Below are 14,154 nucleotides of genomic sequence, written 5' to 3' on the forward strand. Positions count from 1 at the left end.
TACACCTTGGGGGACTCCAGAGGCTACAACAGCTTCAAATATCTGTTTGCTGCTTTGTAATGGGATTTTATCAGTTGCGCTCTTAATCCGATAAATTGGTCTGGCAGAAACCTTCCTCATTATGCCTATCAGCATGAACCTTCCACATTATGCTTGTATCTTCACAAACTTAACTATGCTGTGTAAAAGCCACAAATCTCTACAGTTATGATCTGCAACAAGAACTAAGGAAAGAAGGGCAAAGCTTTCCCTACAGTAAGACTAAGCTGAATCCCTACGATGTAGCAGGCTGCCTGTTCCTAGCGAACAGACCCGCCTTAGTCCTAGGCTAGTCTGAACGAATACCTATAGAATAAAGGTAAGGGGTCCCTAATAGAACTAAGGACTGGAACAAAAAAGGGACACCTCCTGAACAGAGAAAGTTGTTGCAGAAAGCAAAAGATAAACTGACAAAAATGTACTAGATGTCCCAAAGGACCAAGCGAACTGAGAGATAGGCACCGAAGCACCTGGCTAGCAAAACAGTCAAACAACACTGAAGTCCAGCACAGCCCAAAAGGAGGAGCTGGAATATAAAGGCAGATGGTCACGTGACCGCAAAACACAAGATGGAAAAAGCAAACATGAGGGTTCTAACAGTACCCCCTCTTTTAAGAGGATCCTCCGGATCCTCCATGCCCAGGCCTATCCAGAAACCTCTTGTGGAAAGCTCTAACAAGCCTAGGAGCAGAGACATCATCCGCCCTTACCCAGGAGTTATCTTCGGGACCGAAACCCTTCCAGGAGACGAGATACTGTACACTCCCTTTATGCCATCTAGAATTCAAGATACGTGAAATTTCATATTCGCCGTCTTCCACCACAGGAGGAACTGAGACAGTGGCATCCCTATCAGATACATCCGCCTTTTTCAACAAGGAAACATGAAACACAGGATTAATCTTCCAGGAAGTAGGAACATCCAACCTAACCGCAGACAGGTTAACAACCTGAAATTGTTATTTTCTGCAACTTAGAACTAAGGAATAGGAGGGAAAAGCTGTCCCTGCACTGAGACTCAGCTTTACCCTATGCTGGGGTGGGTGACCTATTTCTTATGAATCGCCCCACCGAAACTCCTGCACTGAACTCAAACGAAGACCTGTAGGAAAGGGAAAGGGGTCCCTAAAATATCTAAGGACTGGGAGCAAAAGCAGGAGACCACCTAACAGAAAAGTTAGTTGCAGAAACGAAGATTAAAGGAAACAAAACTGGTGGAACAAGAAGTCACAGGATAACAATAGTCAAAAGAAAGAAGAACTAAACCAGGCTACTTAGCCAGAGCATGAGCGTTACAATACTGATGTCCAGCATGGAATGGGGGCCAGGTGCTGTGTAATAAGGAGTGCAGAGATCACGTGACCAAGAAACTCAGCACCAGAGGAAAAGACTAGAAGCCATCAAACCACAACAAGATGGCCGATAGTAAAACAACAGAGATTCTAACAGGACCTCCCCTTTTACGAGGATCCTCTGGATCCTCTAGGCCGAGCCTTACCAGGAAATCTCCTGTGAAAAGCCTTAATTAGCCTTGAGGCCGAGATGTCCTCGGCCTTTACCCAGGAATTATCCTCAGGGCTGAAACCTCTCCAGGACACAAGATACTGTAATCTTCCTCTATGCCACCTGGAATCCAAAATACGAGAAATCTCAAATTTACCGTCCTCATCAACAGGAGGAACAGTAGGTTTCGCCTGCTTATAAGGCATGTGCGCCTTCTTAAGTAACAACACATGAAGCACAGAATTAATCCTCCAGGACGAGGGAATGCCCAACCTCACAGCTGCCGAGTTGACAATCTGAACCACTTTGAAAGGACCCACAAATTTAGGCCCCAGATTTTTAGAAGGAATTTTCAAAGATTCTTTTTTTTTTTTCAAAATACCTTTTTGTTCTCCTCCGGTACAGCAGCCCCAACTTTGGAAAATGGACCAAAAGATGGATACCTGCCAGTACAACAAAAAAAAGGAGAACAACCAGCCGAGGAAGAAGTATGATTATTAAGGACAAAGTCAGCAAGTGGTAGAAATTCTGACCACATTTCCTGATTGTCTGCCACAAAACAACTCAAAAGCTGCTCGACATCCTGGTTCTTCCTTTCAGTCTGTCCATTGGACTCTGGATGATATCCTGACGAGAATGACAAATGAATTTTCAATCTGTCACAAAAAGCATGCCAAAAGTGAGCTACAAACTGTGGTCCTCTATCGGAAACAATGTCCGTGGGAACACCATGGAGCCTGACAATCTCCTTCCCAAAAGCCTTAGCAAGAGTCTCAGGCTGAACTGAACCTCTCTTTGAGACACTTAAACACTTCAATGGCCTCAGTAGTATACTGGACCGTATTAGCACCTTTCCTGGTGAGATCGGTTAGAGGCTTAACAATTACAGAAAAATTCTTAATGAATTTCCTGTAATAATTGGCAAAACCCAAAAATCTCTGTATAGATTTCAAACCAACAGGCCTAGGCCATTCCTGCACAGCCCGAACCTTCACCGGGTCTATCTCAAAGCCTTTGCTGGAGACAATGTAGCCCAAAAAACTAATTTTTTGCACAGCGAACTCACATTTCTCCAGATTAGCAAAGAGTGAATTATCACTCAATAACTGCAAAACTTCACGTACATTCTGCCAATGGGACTCCAGATCTGGCGAATAAATCAAAATGTCATCCAAATACACAACCACATTCTTACCAATCAAAGGTCTCAGGATGTCATTAATAAGGTTCTGAAAAAATGCAGGTGCATTGGGAAGACCAAAAGGCATCACCAGATTCTCAAAATGACCCACCGGAGTGTTAAAAGCAGTTTTCCATTCATCACCCTCCTTCACTCGCAACAAATTGTATGCCCCCCGGAGATCAATCTTAGAGAACCACTTGACCCCCGCCAACTGGTTAAGCAAGTCAGGAATTAACGGCAATGGGTAGGAATTGAGTATGGTAATCTTATTAATTTCACGAAAATCCAGACATGGACGTAAACCCCCATCCTTTTTTTTAACAAAGAAAAATCCAACTGCCACAGGCGACTTAGAAGGTCTAATGTGACCAGCAGCCAGGCTAGTCTGTATGTACTCCTTCAAGGCCTTTCTTTCAGGGATAGTTAGATTGAACAAGTGTCTTTTGGGAAGAGTAACCCCTGAAATAAACTCAATGGCGCAATCATAATCTCTATGAGGAGGTAAAACTTGCGACTCCTCCTCCGAAAAAACCCTCCAAAAATCTTGAATAGGTACAGGTAATTCCCCTTTTCCCACAGCCACAATGCGACCATTACAACATTTATCATAGCATTTCGGATACCGAGACTTAATCATATTAGTAGACGAGTCCAGCAAAGGATTGTGCAGTTTTAACCAAGGTAATCCCAGAACGACCGGAGAGGGTAAATTATCTAATACAACTAAGTCCAAAATTTCTTGGTGAAGACCATTGATAGTGAGGGGAAATGCAGCAACCTTGTGAGTAATACATTTCAATGGAGTGTTATCAAATGCAATCACAGATATAGGTGATGACAAAGGTTTGGATTTCAATTTAAGTTTTTCCAAAGACCCTTTATCAATCACATTATGTGTTGAACCACAATCTACAAATACCTGAAATTCAATCAAATTTCCCTACAAAGTAGTACTCCCAGAAAGATATACTCCTGCAGAGCGTAAACAAGCTATACGGGCGTAACTGACCTTTTTTTTTTTCTTTACTTAAACGAAGCTCACAATACTTAATCAAATGGTCAGCTTTACCACAATAAAGACAATCCCCCGGCGAACCTACGGTCTGTTATGCACACGCCCGGACTGACTGGCGTGAGCATGGTTAGTGATCCCACTGGACCATGAACCGAGGAGTGCCCGGAGGGGCGTGACTAAGTATCAACTCGGTCCGACCAAGGTCACACAGCGGCTCAGTCGACTCAGTGAACCAGGGAGGAACCAAGCAGAGGGACCAGGTGCTACTCCAGGTCAGACCCCGGTCACAGCTGTTGACCCACACTGGGGAATGCAGGAACAGGCAGGTTAGGCTGGCATACAGACACATGGGTACTGGCAGGCACGGCTGGTATGCAGACAGGTGGGTACTGGCAGGCACGGCTGGTATGCAGACAGGTGGGTACTGGCAGGCACGGCCGGTATGCAGACAGGTGGGTACTGGCAGGCACGGCCGGTATGCAGACAGGTGGGTACTGGCAGGCACGGCCGGTAGGCAGACAGGTGGGTACTGGCAGGCACGGCCGGTAGGCAGACAGGTGGATACTGGCAGGCACGGCTGGTATGCAGACAGGTGGGTACTGGCAGGCACAGCAGGTATGCAGACAGGTGGGTACTGGCAGGCACAGCAGGTATGCAGACAGGTGGATACTGGCAGGCACAGCTGGTATGCAGACAAGTGGGTACTGGCAGGCACAGCAGGTATGCAGACAGGTGGGTACTGGCAGGTAGGAACGCAGGCAGGATAGGGACCAGTACAGACTGGAATACAGGAAGAGAACCACAGGTGCGGTAGACAAGCAGAGCAGAGCAAAACCCGCAGGTGCGGTAGTCTAGCAGAGCAGAGCAAAACCCGCAGGTGCGGTAGACAAGCAGAGCAGACCAAAACCCGCAGGTGCAGTAGACAAGCAGAGCAAATATACAGAAGGTACTTACAATGAAGTAGCGAATGGACACTAAACTCACAAACAGAAGTACAGAGACAATGAGTTGGAGTTAGGTGCAGGTTCAGACACTGCAGGAAAAGGGAAGATACGGACATAGAGACAAACAAGTAATGGGCTAGGACACTGTTCAGACAGGAACTGAACCAGGAACAAGATACAGGAACGAGCCTGGGAACTCAGCCCCCAGGGTGGCAGAAACAGACTAGAAGTCACAGATACAGGTAACAGGCCTGGGTATACAGCCCCCAGGGTGGCGGAAACAGACAAGATACAGGACAGGACCTGGCAACTCAGTTGCACAGAACACACTGACAGAAAGTGTTGCTCAGGCACCTCCTACTGGGTGGAGGTGGTTTATGTATCCAGTGACTCACAGCAATAGGCTGGGGACGCATTAGGACTGTGCACACAGTAACTATAAGAAACAGGCAGTAACAGCGCCGCCACCCTAAGCAATCAGACAAGAGACATGCACACAGCAGATACTGGAGCAAAGTGTGCAGCCTGGACTGATAGGTAAGATGGCGGTCTTGCAGGGTGGAAGGTGGTAAGCCATGCCAGCATGCCGCCAGGGATGTTACACGGTCTCTTTCCTGAGAGCGGAGCGACATCGCCCCAACCTCCATTGGTTCTCCACCATCTGAGCAGATTTTCTGGGGACTAGTACCTGACATTACAGGAGTTTTTACCTCATTCTGCCTAGATCTCAGCCTCCTATCCACACGAACAGTTAATTGAATGGCATCCTGCAAAGTCTCAGGTGCAGGGAATGCAATTAGCAAATCCTTAACTCTTTCACAAAGACCAGCAAGAAATAGACATTTCAGAGCAGGATCATTCCATCTGACTTCAGAAGCCCACCTTCTAAAGTGTGTGCAATAAATCTCAGCATCACCTGACCCCTGATTCAAACGCCTGAGTTCTGCCTCAGCAGATGAGATTCGATCAGGATCATCATATAATAGACCCATAGCAGAAAAAAAGTCTTCTACTGACTAGTGTTGAGCTACCCCCGTAGTGTTTGAATTCGGTTCGGTTCGTCGAACACCCGTATGTTCGCCAAACTGTTTGTCGAACACCTTTAAAACCAATGGCAGGCAAACAAAAACACATAGAAAACACCTTCAAAGGTGTCCAAAAGCTGACAAACTGCTCAGAAGACACAACTAACACATGGAAAAGTGACAAGTACATATAGTCATGCGAAAAGAAAAGAGGTGGAGGAGTAAAAGGAGGTGGAGACACAGATATAGGCATGTCATGCCCTTCTAAAACCAAAAAAGTGCGAAGCCGACACGGCCAGTCCGTTCCTGCCCGTGCAAACTCCGTGTCGCCGGGTTTGTGCCAGAGCTGCGGTGGACCCTGACGGCCAGCCCCCCTCTCCCAATACTGGTGCCTGTCCGCTGGTGGGTCGAGCGAGCCCCTATGCGGTGGAGACAGGTTCTAATCTTTTTAATTTACATTTTCTCTCTAATTTGAATGAGTACACTTTAAATCCTTTTACAAGGATCTATTGAAGGGCAAGTCTCATGCCAGCAGCCGCATCACTTCCTGGGCGGAGTCTGGTGGAGAGAGTCAGGTGTTGGAGAGAGGAGCTGAAGCTCCAAGTCTTTGCTTGCCTACAGGGACCCCCCCCTTCTCGGACCCAGGAGATGGAGGGTGGGTTGAGGACTTTAGTGGGGCCTGTCCCCGTCTCCCACCCCTCGGTTGGTACCGGGGGTGGGAGCCCTGTCTGGACTTTTCTGGGAGCTTTGAGTCCCCCTTCCTACATTATGAAAGGGAGAACATTAAGGGCTAAAAAAGCCAATAGAGGGTAAGGCTAAGAAGGAGGAGGCCAAGAAGGAAGTGGCCAAAACAGAGAAGAAGGCGAGGAGGGGCAGCAGGGCACAAGTCGAAGCTGGGCCAGACGCAGTTACCATCTCTACTCTCGGTGAGGGGCCTAGTACTCATGGGGGCTCAGCCGTCCACAAGGACTGGGGCGTCCAGGCCGAGGGGGAGCCTGTTGGCACCTATGGCTCCCGCCTGAGTGCGTACCTCCGCGAGTACGGGGAGGCCGGTAAGACCTTGGGACGACTCCGGGAGGAGCTGCGGTGTGCCCGGCTGGCCGCAGATGGTGCATCGGGCGGCCAGAGGCTGCCCCTGCCTGTCAAGATTAAGGAGCTGAAAAGCTCAGTAAAAAGTCTGGAAAAAAGGAAACAAGAAATCCTGGAAAATGCAGGTCCCTTCTATGAGAAACTGGTGAACGACGAGAGGTTCTGGAGCATGGCTGCCGTCACAAAGAGGGTGCTAGGGGGATTCTGGTCGCCTGGCCCAGGCAGAGGAATCATTGTCATCATGATCATCAGAGGAGGAGGAGGAAGAGGAGACAGAGGGCCTGCCTGGGGACTCGGTAAGTGATCACAGAGTCACGCATAGTGGGCTGCTGGAACCCCACCAGCTCGCGCTCCCATTGGACTCCAGTCTATCGGAGGACGAGGGGAGCGGTGACAGCAGCAGTAGCGAGGGGGGTTACCTCATGTGCCAGATCCGGCAGCTCGAGTCCCCGGGAGTGGATTACTCCCAGCTAAGATTTAGGGATGAGGACTGCCAGGATGAGGTAACCAGGAGGGGGGAAAGAAAGAAGAAAGGAAAAAAAAAGGTGGTGGAGGAGAAATACATTTATGTCCCCCTTCCTGGGACCCCTCGGTCCCACTGTGGGCCCGTTTCCCACCCCAGCCTGGGTTCTGATGTGGCCCCAGTGCAAGGGAGCAGGGAGAATAACGTAACCGTGGTACAGGCAGCCGCCACTGCTGGTCATAGCAGGGGGGGTGGGCAAGGACCAAACATGAGGATGGTGCCGCAGGTCCGGCTGACCCGAACCCCCACCTTGGTGGGGGGGTGGTGCCTCCGGGGTCCCCTGCGAGTATGTCATCTACAGGGTCTGCGGGGGCCCCGGGGCCCGCTAGGAAGGGCATAGGGGCAACCGTGATTGCCGCGGCCATCCTCACCCCGCCCGCACCCTCGGCGGGGGGTGCCGGTCTGCCAGGGTCCACTGCAAGCCTGCTTCCACCTGGAGCTGCAGGGGCCACGGCGCCGGTATCTCAAAAGGGCGGGAGTAGGGCCGCGATTGTAAAACGGCCGGCCGTATCCCGGACCACACCACCGGTGGAAGGGGCGGTGTCGCCGGGGTCCCCTGGGGGCCCGCCACCATCTGGGGCCGCAGGGACCTCGGCGCCGGTAGAGAGTGAGGGCGGGAGGTGTAGCAGGGATACCGCGGCGGTGAAGCAACCGGCCGCGTCCATGACCGCACCTCCGGCAGGGAGCGCGGTGTTGCTGGGGTCCCCCGCTGGCCTAATTCCACCCAAGGCTGCAGGGGCCCCAGTGCCGGTATCAGGGGAAAATGCAGGTAATGTAAGTGCAGGAAACATACATTGTAAGAAACAAAAAAATGGCACAACATCTGAAGCCCCACCCCCAACCACGGCAAGGAGGGCCGCGCCGACGGGGTCCCCCGCTGGCAATATGTTACCTGGCACTGTGTTGCCTGGGCTGGCGGGGTCCTCGGCGGTGGCTGGTCCCTCTGGGAGTGACGCTCTGCAGCAGGCATTGGGGGAGCAATGCTCTGCTGCAGCTCTCACTGGTTCTGCTGCATGCCCTGCTGTGAAGCAGGGTGTGTCTGTTTCTAGCTGCAGCTCTGAGAACCTTAAAGGGGTAGAACACCTTAAAACAGCAAAACAAGGAAAGAGTCTAGGGGAAAAGCATGAAGTGAGTAATAAAAATAATGCTGTAGTAAATGGTGTAGCAGGAAAAGCGGGAAAAACGCATGGTGGGAATGGGGAAAAAGAACAGCAAAAAAAGAGTGGGGAGGAAAAACCGCATGGTGTGAATGATGCACAAAAAAAGTGTATAAATAGTGGTGTGAATGAAAGAGTAAATGGAAGTGAAAACGGTGAAAGTGGGGAATGTGTGGAGATGGAGGAATGGCCACCTCTAGGGGGAGGCAGTGGGAGTGTTGCGGAAAATGAAGCAGTAGGTAAGGAAAATGGAAAAGTAAGGAAAAATAATGGTGGCAATGGGGAGAGTGTTGGTAATGGGGTGAATGGTGAAGCAGGGGCCGGTCCATCGCCCACCACAAATGGTATGTGTTATTCAGAGGTAGTGTCAGGCTCTTCCTCACACCCGGGCATGGGAGGTGGAGATTTCCACCGCCTTTTTCTGCAGGGTCTCAGGCATGGGGAGCGGATGATCTCTGTAGAGGGGAGGGACGTGGACCTGTCCTTTTGGCTGGATAAGTTTGGACAGGCGGCCTTCCAAGAAAAAAGGGGGGGTGAGACCGTATGGTCTCTCCCTACAGGCGGGCAGGGGGTGAACAGAAGGAATGTGGTCCATCTCCGGTGGAGGGGCAGTGATGCGTGCCCTCCAAGATCTAGGGTAGTGAAGCTCCTTCTGGAGATGGGCTTCAGGGCAAGTGACATCTTTGCCCTGATACATCCTTTTGGCGCTCCCATCTTTGATGTCAGCTTCGTTCGACCGGAGGGCATGGAGCTCTTCTGGTCGAATTACGAGCTGGCAAAGGAGATGCCCGATTGGCGGGGTCTCGTCGCTGAGGCGATATCCCGCCAAAACGGACCAAAGAGAGTGACCGTTTTGACCTGTAACGAGTCACTCTCTGGGATTGACATAATGACCTGGCTTAGCCGGTACGGTGAAGTGGTGGAGACCCCCAAAAAAATCTTGGATGAAGGCATATGGTCAGGGGGCTGGACCTTCATGATGAGGTTGAAGCGGTCCGGCGGCACTGTCACCCACATCCCTTCCTCGGCCTTCCTTGGAAGGGATAGGATCCTGGTCTTCTACCAGGGGCAACCGAAGGTGTGCCACAGGTGCGGCGATCCTACGCACCTTAGTGTAGCCTGCAGGGTGCAGAAATGCACCCTGTGTGGCGAGGTTGGCCATCTCGCTGCCTCCTGTGGTACGGTTAGGTGCCACCTGTGTGATGCCGTCGGGCATCCATTCAGCCGCTGCCCTCGTTCCTTTGCCAATGCTGTCTTCGGTCAGGTGGGGGGTATCCGTGTCTGGGTAAATCACGGCGGTGCACCCCCTGTGGGGCCTGAGGTCGGCGGAGGTGAGGGAACTGTAGGGCCAGTGAAGAAGAGCAGCAGGGCCCACAACCCCTCTTACCAGCGGAGGCAGGTGAGGCGTCATGTGGGGGAGGGGCAGTTGGATCCCCAGGCAACTGGGGTGATGACAGTCCACCCTCCGGGGGTTTCGGCTGGCGCCACTGAGGCCCTGGGGGAGAAAGCGGTGAACGAGGAGATCAGGAGGCTGGAGAGGGAGGAGATGGCTGCGCTCTCAGATTCCTCCCAGTATGAAAGTGTTGGAGGGGACGAGGCGCAGCCTAGAGCAATGGATGGCAGTGCAACCCTAGTTAAGAGGAAGAAGAACAAGAACAAGAAGAACAAAGGGAAGGGGGTTGTTAGATCTGCCCCCAAACTGACCAAAAAGGTGCCGGCGGAAGGCTCCGCGACCTCCCTTCTGGTCCCGGTCTCTAACCGGTTCCAAGCCCTCGAGGACCCTGATGTGCCGGAGGTCGGGGGTGAGGAGCCGGGTGTGCCATCCGTGTCATCTGGGGAATATGTGGGGGATGGCGAGGTCCCTTCTTCGGGGGTTACACCATCTTCCTCTGGGGGAGGGACTGTCCCCGTGCCCGGTGGTGAGGAAGGGAAGGGGGGCTCCATAGATACCTCGGTCTCCCTCAAGCGCCGGGAGTGTGATAGGGGGAGTAGTACGGGGCCCCTTTCGGATGGTGAAGAGGGTGGGAGGAAGAAAAAGCCCATCTAAATCGATCATGCAATGGCGGCATCCACCCCGTTGACACTGGCGTCCATTAATGTCGCCAGTATTAAGTCTGATGCGGCCAGATTCACGGCCTTTGATTTTTTCATCCGGGTTGAGGCTGAAGTTTTATTCTTGTAGGAGACCAGGCTAACGGACATGGGGGTCATTCACAAGGCGAAAAGTGAGTGGAGGTGTGGGCCCTCATACTGGTCTCTTGCGGCCAAGCCGTATAGCGGGGTGGCGGTCCTTATTAAGGCCGCAGCGGTTGAATGCCGGAGGGTTATCGAGGTAGAAATGGGGAGGTGCTTGGTCTTAGACGTCTTCATGAGGGGACAAGAGCTACGGCTCATAAACATCTACGGTCCTCAGTCTAAGTGGGACCGCAAATGTCTCTTTATGAAGATCAAGCCCTATCTTTTTACAAGCCAGCAGGTGGTCTTTGGAGGTGACTTCAACACCGTCACAAGATTGCGTGACAGGGGAGGTGCCAAGGGCCGGCTGGCTTATGATAGCATTGCCTTGAATAGCATAGCAAGTGATGCTCGCCTGGTGGATGTCCACATCCGGCACACCCCAGGTCACAGTGGGTTCACCTATTTCAGAGGTAGCTGTAGGTCAAGGATAGACAGGTTTTTTTTAAAGGAGGAGGCCGTCTCTTCAGCAGTGTCCGCTGTGGAGGTGGAATTCTCCGATCACTGTCTAATTTTCTTTTCCTTGAATGTTGCAGAAACCCCCCGGATGGGGAGAGGACTATGGAAGCTGAATTCATCCCTGCTGGAAGAAGCGGAGGTGAAACAATCCTTTGAGGACTTTCTTCAGAGCCAGGTACCACTATTCGATCTGTGTAGCACTAAGTCAGAGTGGTGGGAGATGTTCAAGGATCGGGTTGCGAGCTTCTTCCGCCAGCTCTCTAGCCTCAGGAACCTGAGTAAGTACCATTTGTACCAAGGTCTGAGGAGGAAACTCAAACAGCTCGTTTCGACTGGAGGTGACCGCGAGGAAATCTCCAGGGTGAAGTCTTTACTTAAGAGGTGTCAGTACGATAGACACACATCTTTAGTTTTTGAAAAGGATTCCGGGAGGTACCGCTCGCCCGACCCTTACAGAAATTGTAAGATGTCAGTAGGTTGTAAAGTGGTGACCGGCCTGATTGATGGTAGAGTCTCCCTGAACCTATCCAAATCAGGGATCTTGGAAGTCGTCAGGTCGTTCCACTTACGCCTCTTGGGAAAGAGGGATCTGAATCAGGACGTGATGTCGGCTTTCCTGGCTGAAGCCGTCCCTGAACCAGGGGATGACCCCTCTCTTGGTGTTTTGACCGAGGTAATCAGGGAAGAGGAAGTGAAACTGGCCATTTATGGGCTCCGGCCCAAAAAATCGCCAGGTCCAGACCGCTTAACGTCTGAATTCTACAAGACCTTTAGGGACTCCTTGGTCCCCCTCTTGACGGAGGTGTTAAACGAATGCCTCTCCTCGGGTGCTCTTCCCCATTCAATGAGGAGGTCAGCCCTGATTATCCTGTCAAAGGGTAAGGACTCGTCCTGTATTGAGAATTGGCGTCCCATAGCGCTTCTCAATACAGACCGGAAGGTACTGGCTAAGATGCTGTTTAATCGGTTGGTGAAATTTGCGCCCCGGCTCCTTTCGGGGTCCCAGCACTGTTCTGTTCCAGGCCGCAGCACTTTTAGTGCTGTGCTCGGTGTCCGAGAGTCAGTGGAGCAGGACAGGGCTGGTCTCTGGAAGGGGTTCCTGTTGTCCCTAGACCAGGCAAAAGCCTTTGATCGGGTGAATCACGACTACCTCTGGTCCTCTGGCAGAGACTTTCCCGTTGGTGAATGGTTGGTCCGGCCGCCCTTTTGAGGTGGAATCCGGGGTTCGTCAGGGCTGTCCGTTGAGCCCGCTGTTATACGTGTTTGCCATCGACCCCTTTTTAAGGAGGATCGAGGGTGGACCATTGGCGGGAGTCCGGATGGACGTGGCGGCCCCGGAGGCCACCTTGAGGGCAGTGGCGTACGCTGATGATGTCTCCCTTTTTGTGTCCTCGAAGGAGGAGGCCGACTGGGTGATGTCGGAGGTTGACCGCTACTCGGAGGCATCCGGGTCGAAGATTAACCAGGAAAAATGTGAGAGTCTCTGGCTGGGAGGGGGAGTCCCCAGTTTTTGTCTCCCGGACACCCTCCCAGAGCCCCAGTCCACGGCTAAGATCTTAGGCATCATTTTCGGCCCGGGGGATTACCCCCAACAAAATTGGGAGGGCAGGCTAAAGATCGCCGCCCAGAAGGTGGACCAGTGGAAGGGTTGGACTTTAACCCTGAGGGAGCGGGTGAACCTGATCAAGGGGTACTTGCTTCCATTGTTAAATTACCTGGGCAGCGTGGGTATCTTGCCAGAACCTCTCTGGACACGGGTCTATGGCCTGTTTTTCCAGATGTTATTGGGAAACAGGCTTAACCTAATCAAGAGGGAGGTCACGTACCGTACGAGGAGACTAGGTGGTTTGGGTATGGTCAACCCGGTGGTGTTCCTAGTGAATGCCTTTCTTAAGACCAATGTGGCAAACCTCTGGTCAGAGAGGGCTCCTCCGTGGGTATTCTCCTGTAGGGGGTGGCTTCAGCCTTTCTTCCAGGAATGGGAGAGAGGAGGACGTGTGAAGGATCTGCGCACACCGCACGGGCATCTCCCGGCTTATGCTACCCCGGTTCTGAAGGTAATCCGCCGGTGGGGTCTGGGAATGTGGAAGATCAGGACCATGCCGAGGAAATTCCTTGACAGGAGGGTCCTGTTGACCCATTTCCAGAAGCCTCTGGCCCTCAAGGATTGCCCAAGTCGGGATCTGGAGGGGGGGCTGAGGTTATTAAATTCTGCCCAGATTCCCCTTAAGTTTTGGGACTTGGCTTGGCGCTGCTTCCACGGGAGGCTGTATGTGAGGGGCAATTTGAAGTACAGGAATTCCGATGATCGGGGTTGTCCTCGTGAGGAATGCTGCGACGTGCTGGAAAGCATGGAGCACTTCCTCCTTCATTGCCCCTTCAATACAGGGGTCTACACCAGGGTGGGTGCTTCCATAGGCTGGCCTCAACTGGCTCGCCTCTCCTATCCGGAGTGGGCATATGGAGCATTCAGGTCCCTTGGTGGCCGAGTTCGGGGCACTTTATTCTTAGTCAATTTAGTGGTTAGGTTTCACACATGGAATGCACGCTGTCTAGTGTCAACGCAGCAAAAGGTCCTCCCCGAGGAAGAGGTGGTTAGGAACATTCTGGGTGACCTTGGTAAAGTGCGCTCGCTGGATTTTGACAGGCTGGGCGCAAGGAGGGCTTCTCTCCTTTGGAGGGGTTTCTCCTTCAGTGTGCCCTAGGGACAGATATACTGTGTTAATAATTTTTGTTCTCAGAGAGGGATAGTTAGTTAGGTATAAAGGGGCAGTGTGTTTTAGGGACAGTCAGGGCCAGAATAGGGCGAGATAGATAGGCACGAGGTGAGGTAGATAGGGCTTTAGGGACAGAGAGGGACAGGTAGGGACAGGTTTCTTTTATGTAGGGATAGTTTTTTTTTTTTTTTTTTTTTTTTTTATGTGAGTGATAGGAAGGGAGAGTTAGTTTCTCTTTTTTCTTTTAAAATGTAGGGAGAGTGCC

The 14,154-nt window shown here is 51.8% G+C and overlaps 1 protein-coding gene across 1 annotated transcript in view; it reads right to left on the bottom strand.

Annotated features, from left to right (window-relative positions):
* The window catches only part of LOC141171938 (IgGFc-binding protein-like), a 323,247-nt gene extending 314,901 nt beyond the window's left edge, over positions 1–8,346 (bottom strand). The window contains exon 1 of the mRNA XM_073655650.1: positions 8,214–8,346. The gene's annotated coding sequence lies outside the window, so the exon portion shown is untranslated. The remainder of the gene's footprint in view (positions 1–8,213) is intronic.
* Between the last annotated feature and the right edge of the window lie 5,808 nt (positions 8,347–14,154).

Source organism: Phyllobates terribilis, unplaced genomic scaffold (assembly GCF_046119375.1).
Source record: "Phyllobates terribilis strain yellow unplaced genomic scaffold, ASM4611937v1 Scaffold_12__6_contigs__length_324123572, whole genome shotgun sequence".
NCBI classification, from domain to species: Eukaryota; Metazoa; Chordata; class Amphibia; order Anura; family Dendrobatidae; genus Phyllobates; species Phyllobates terribilis.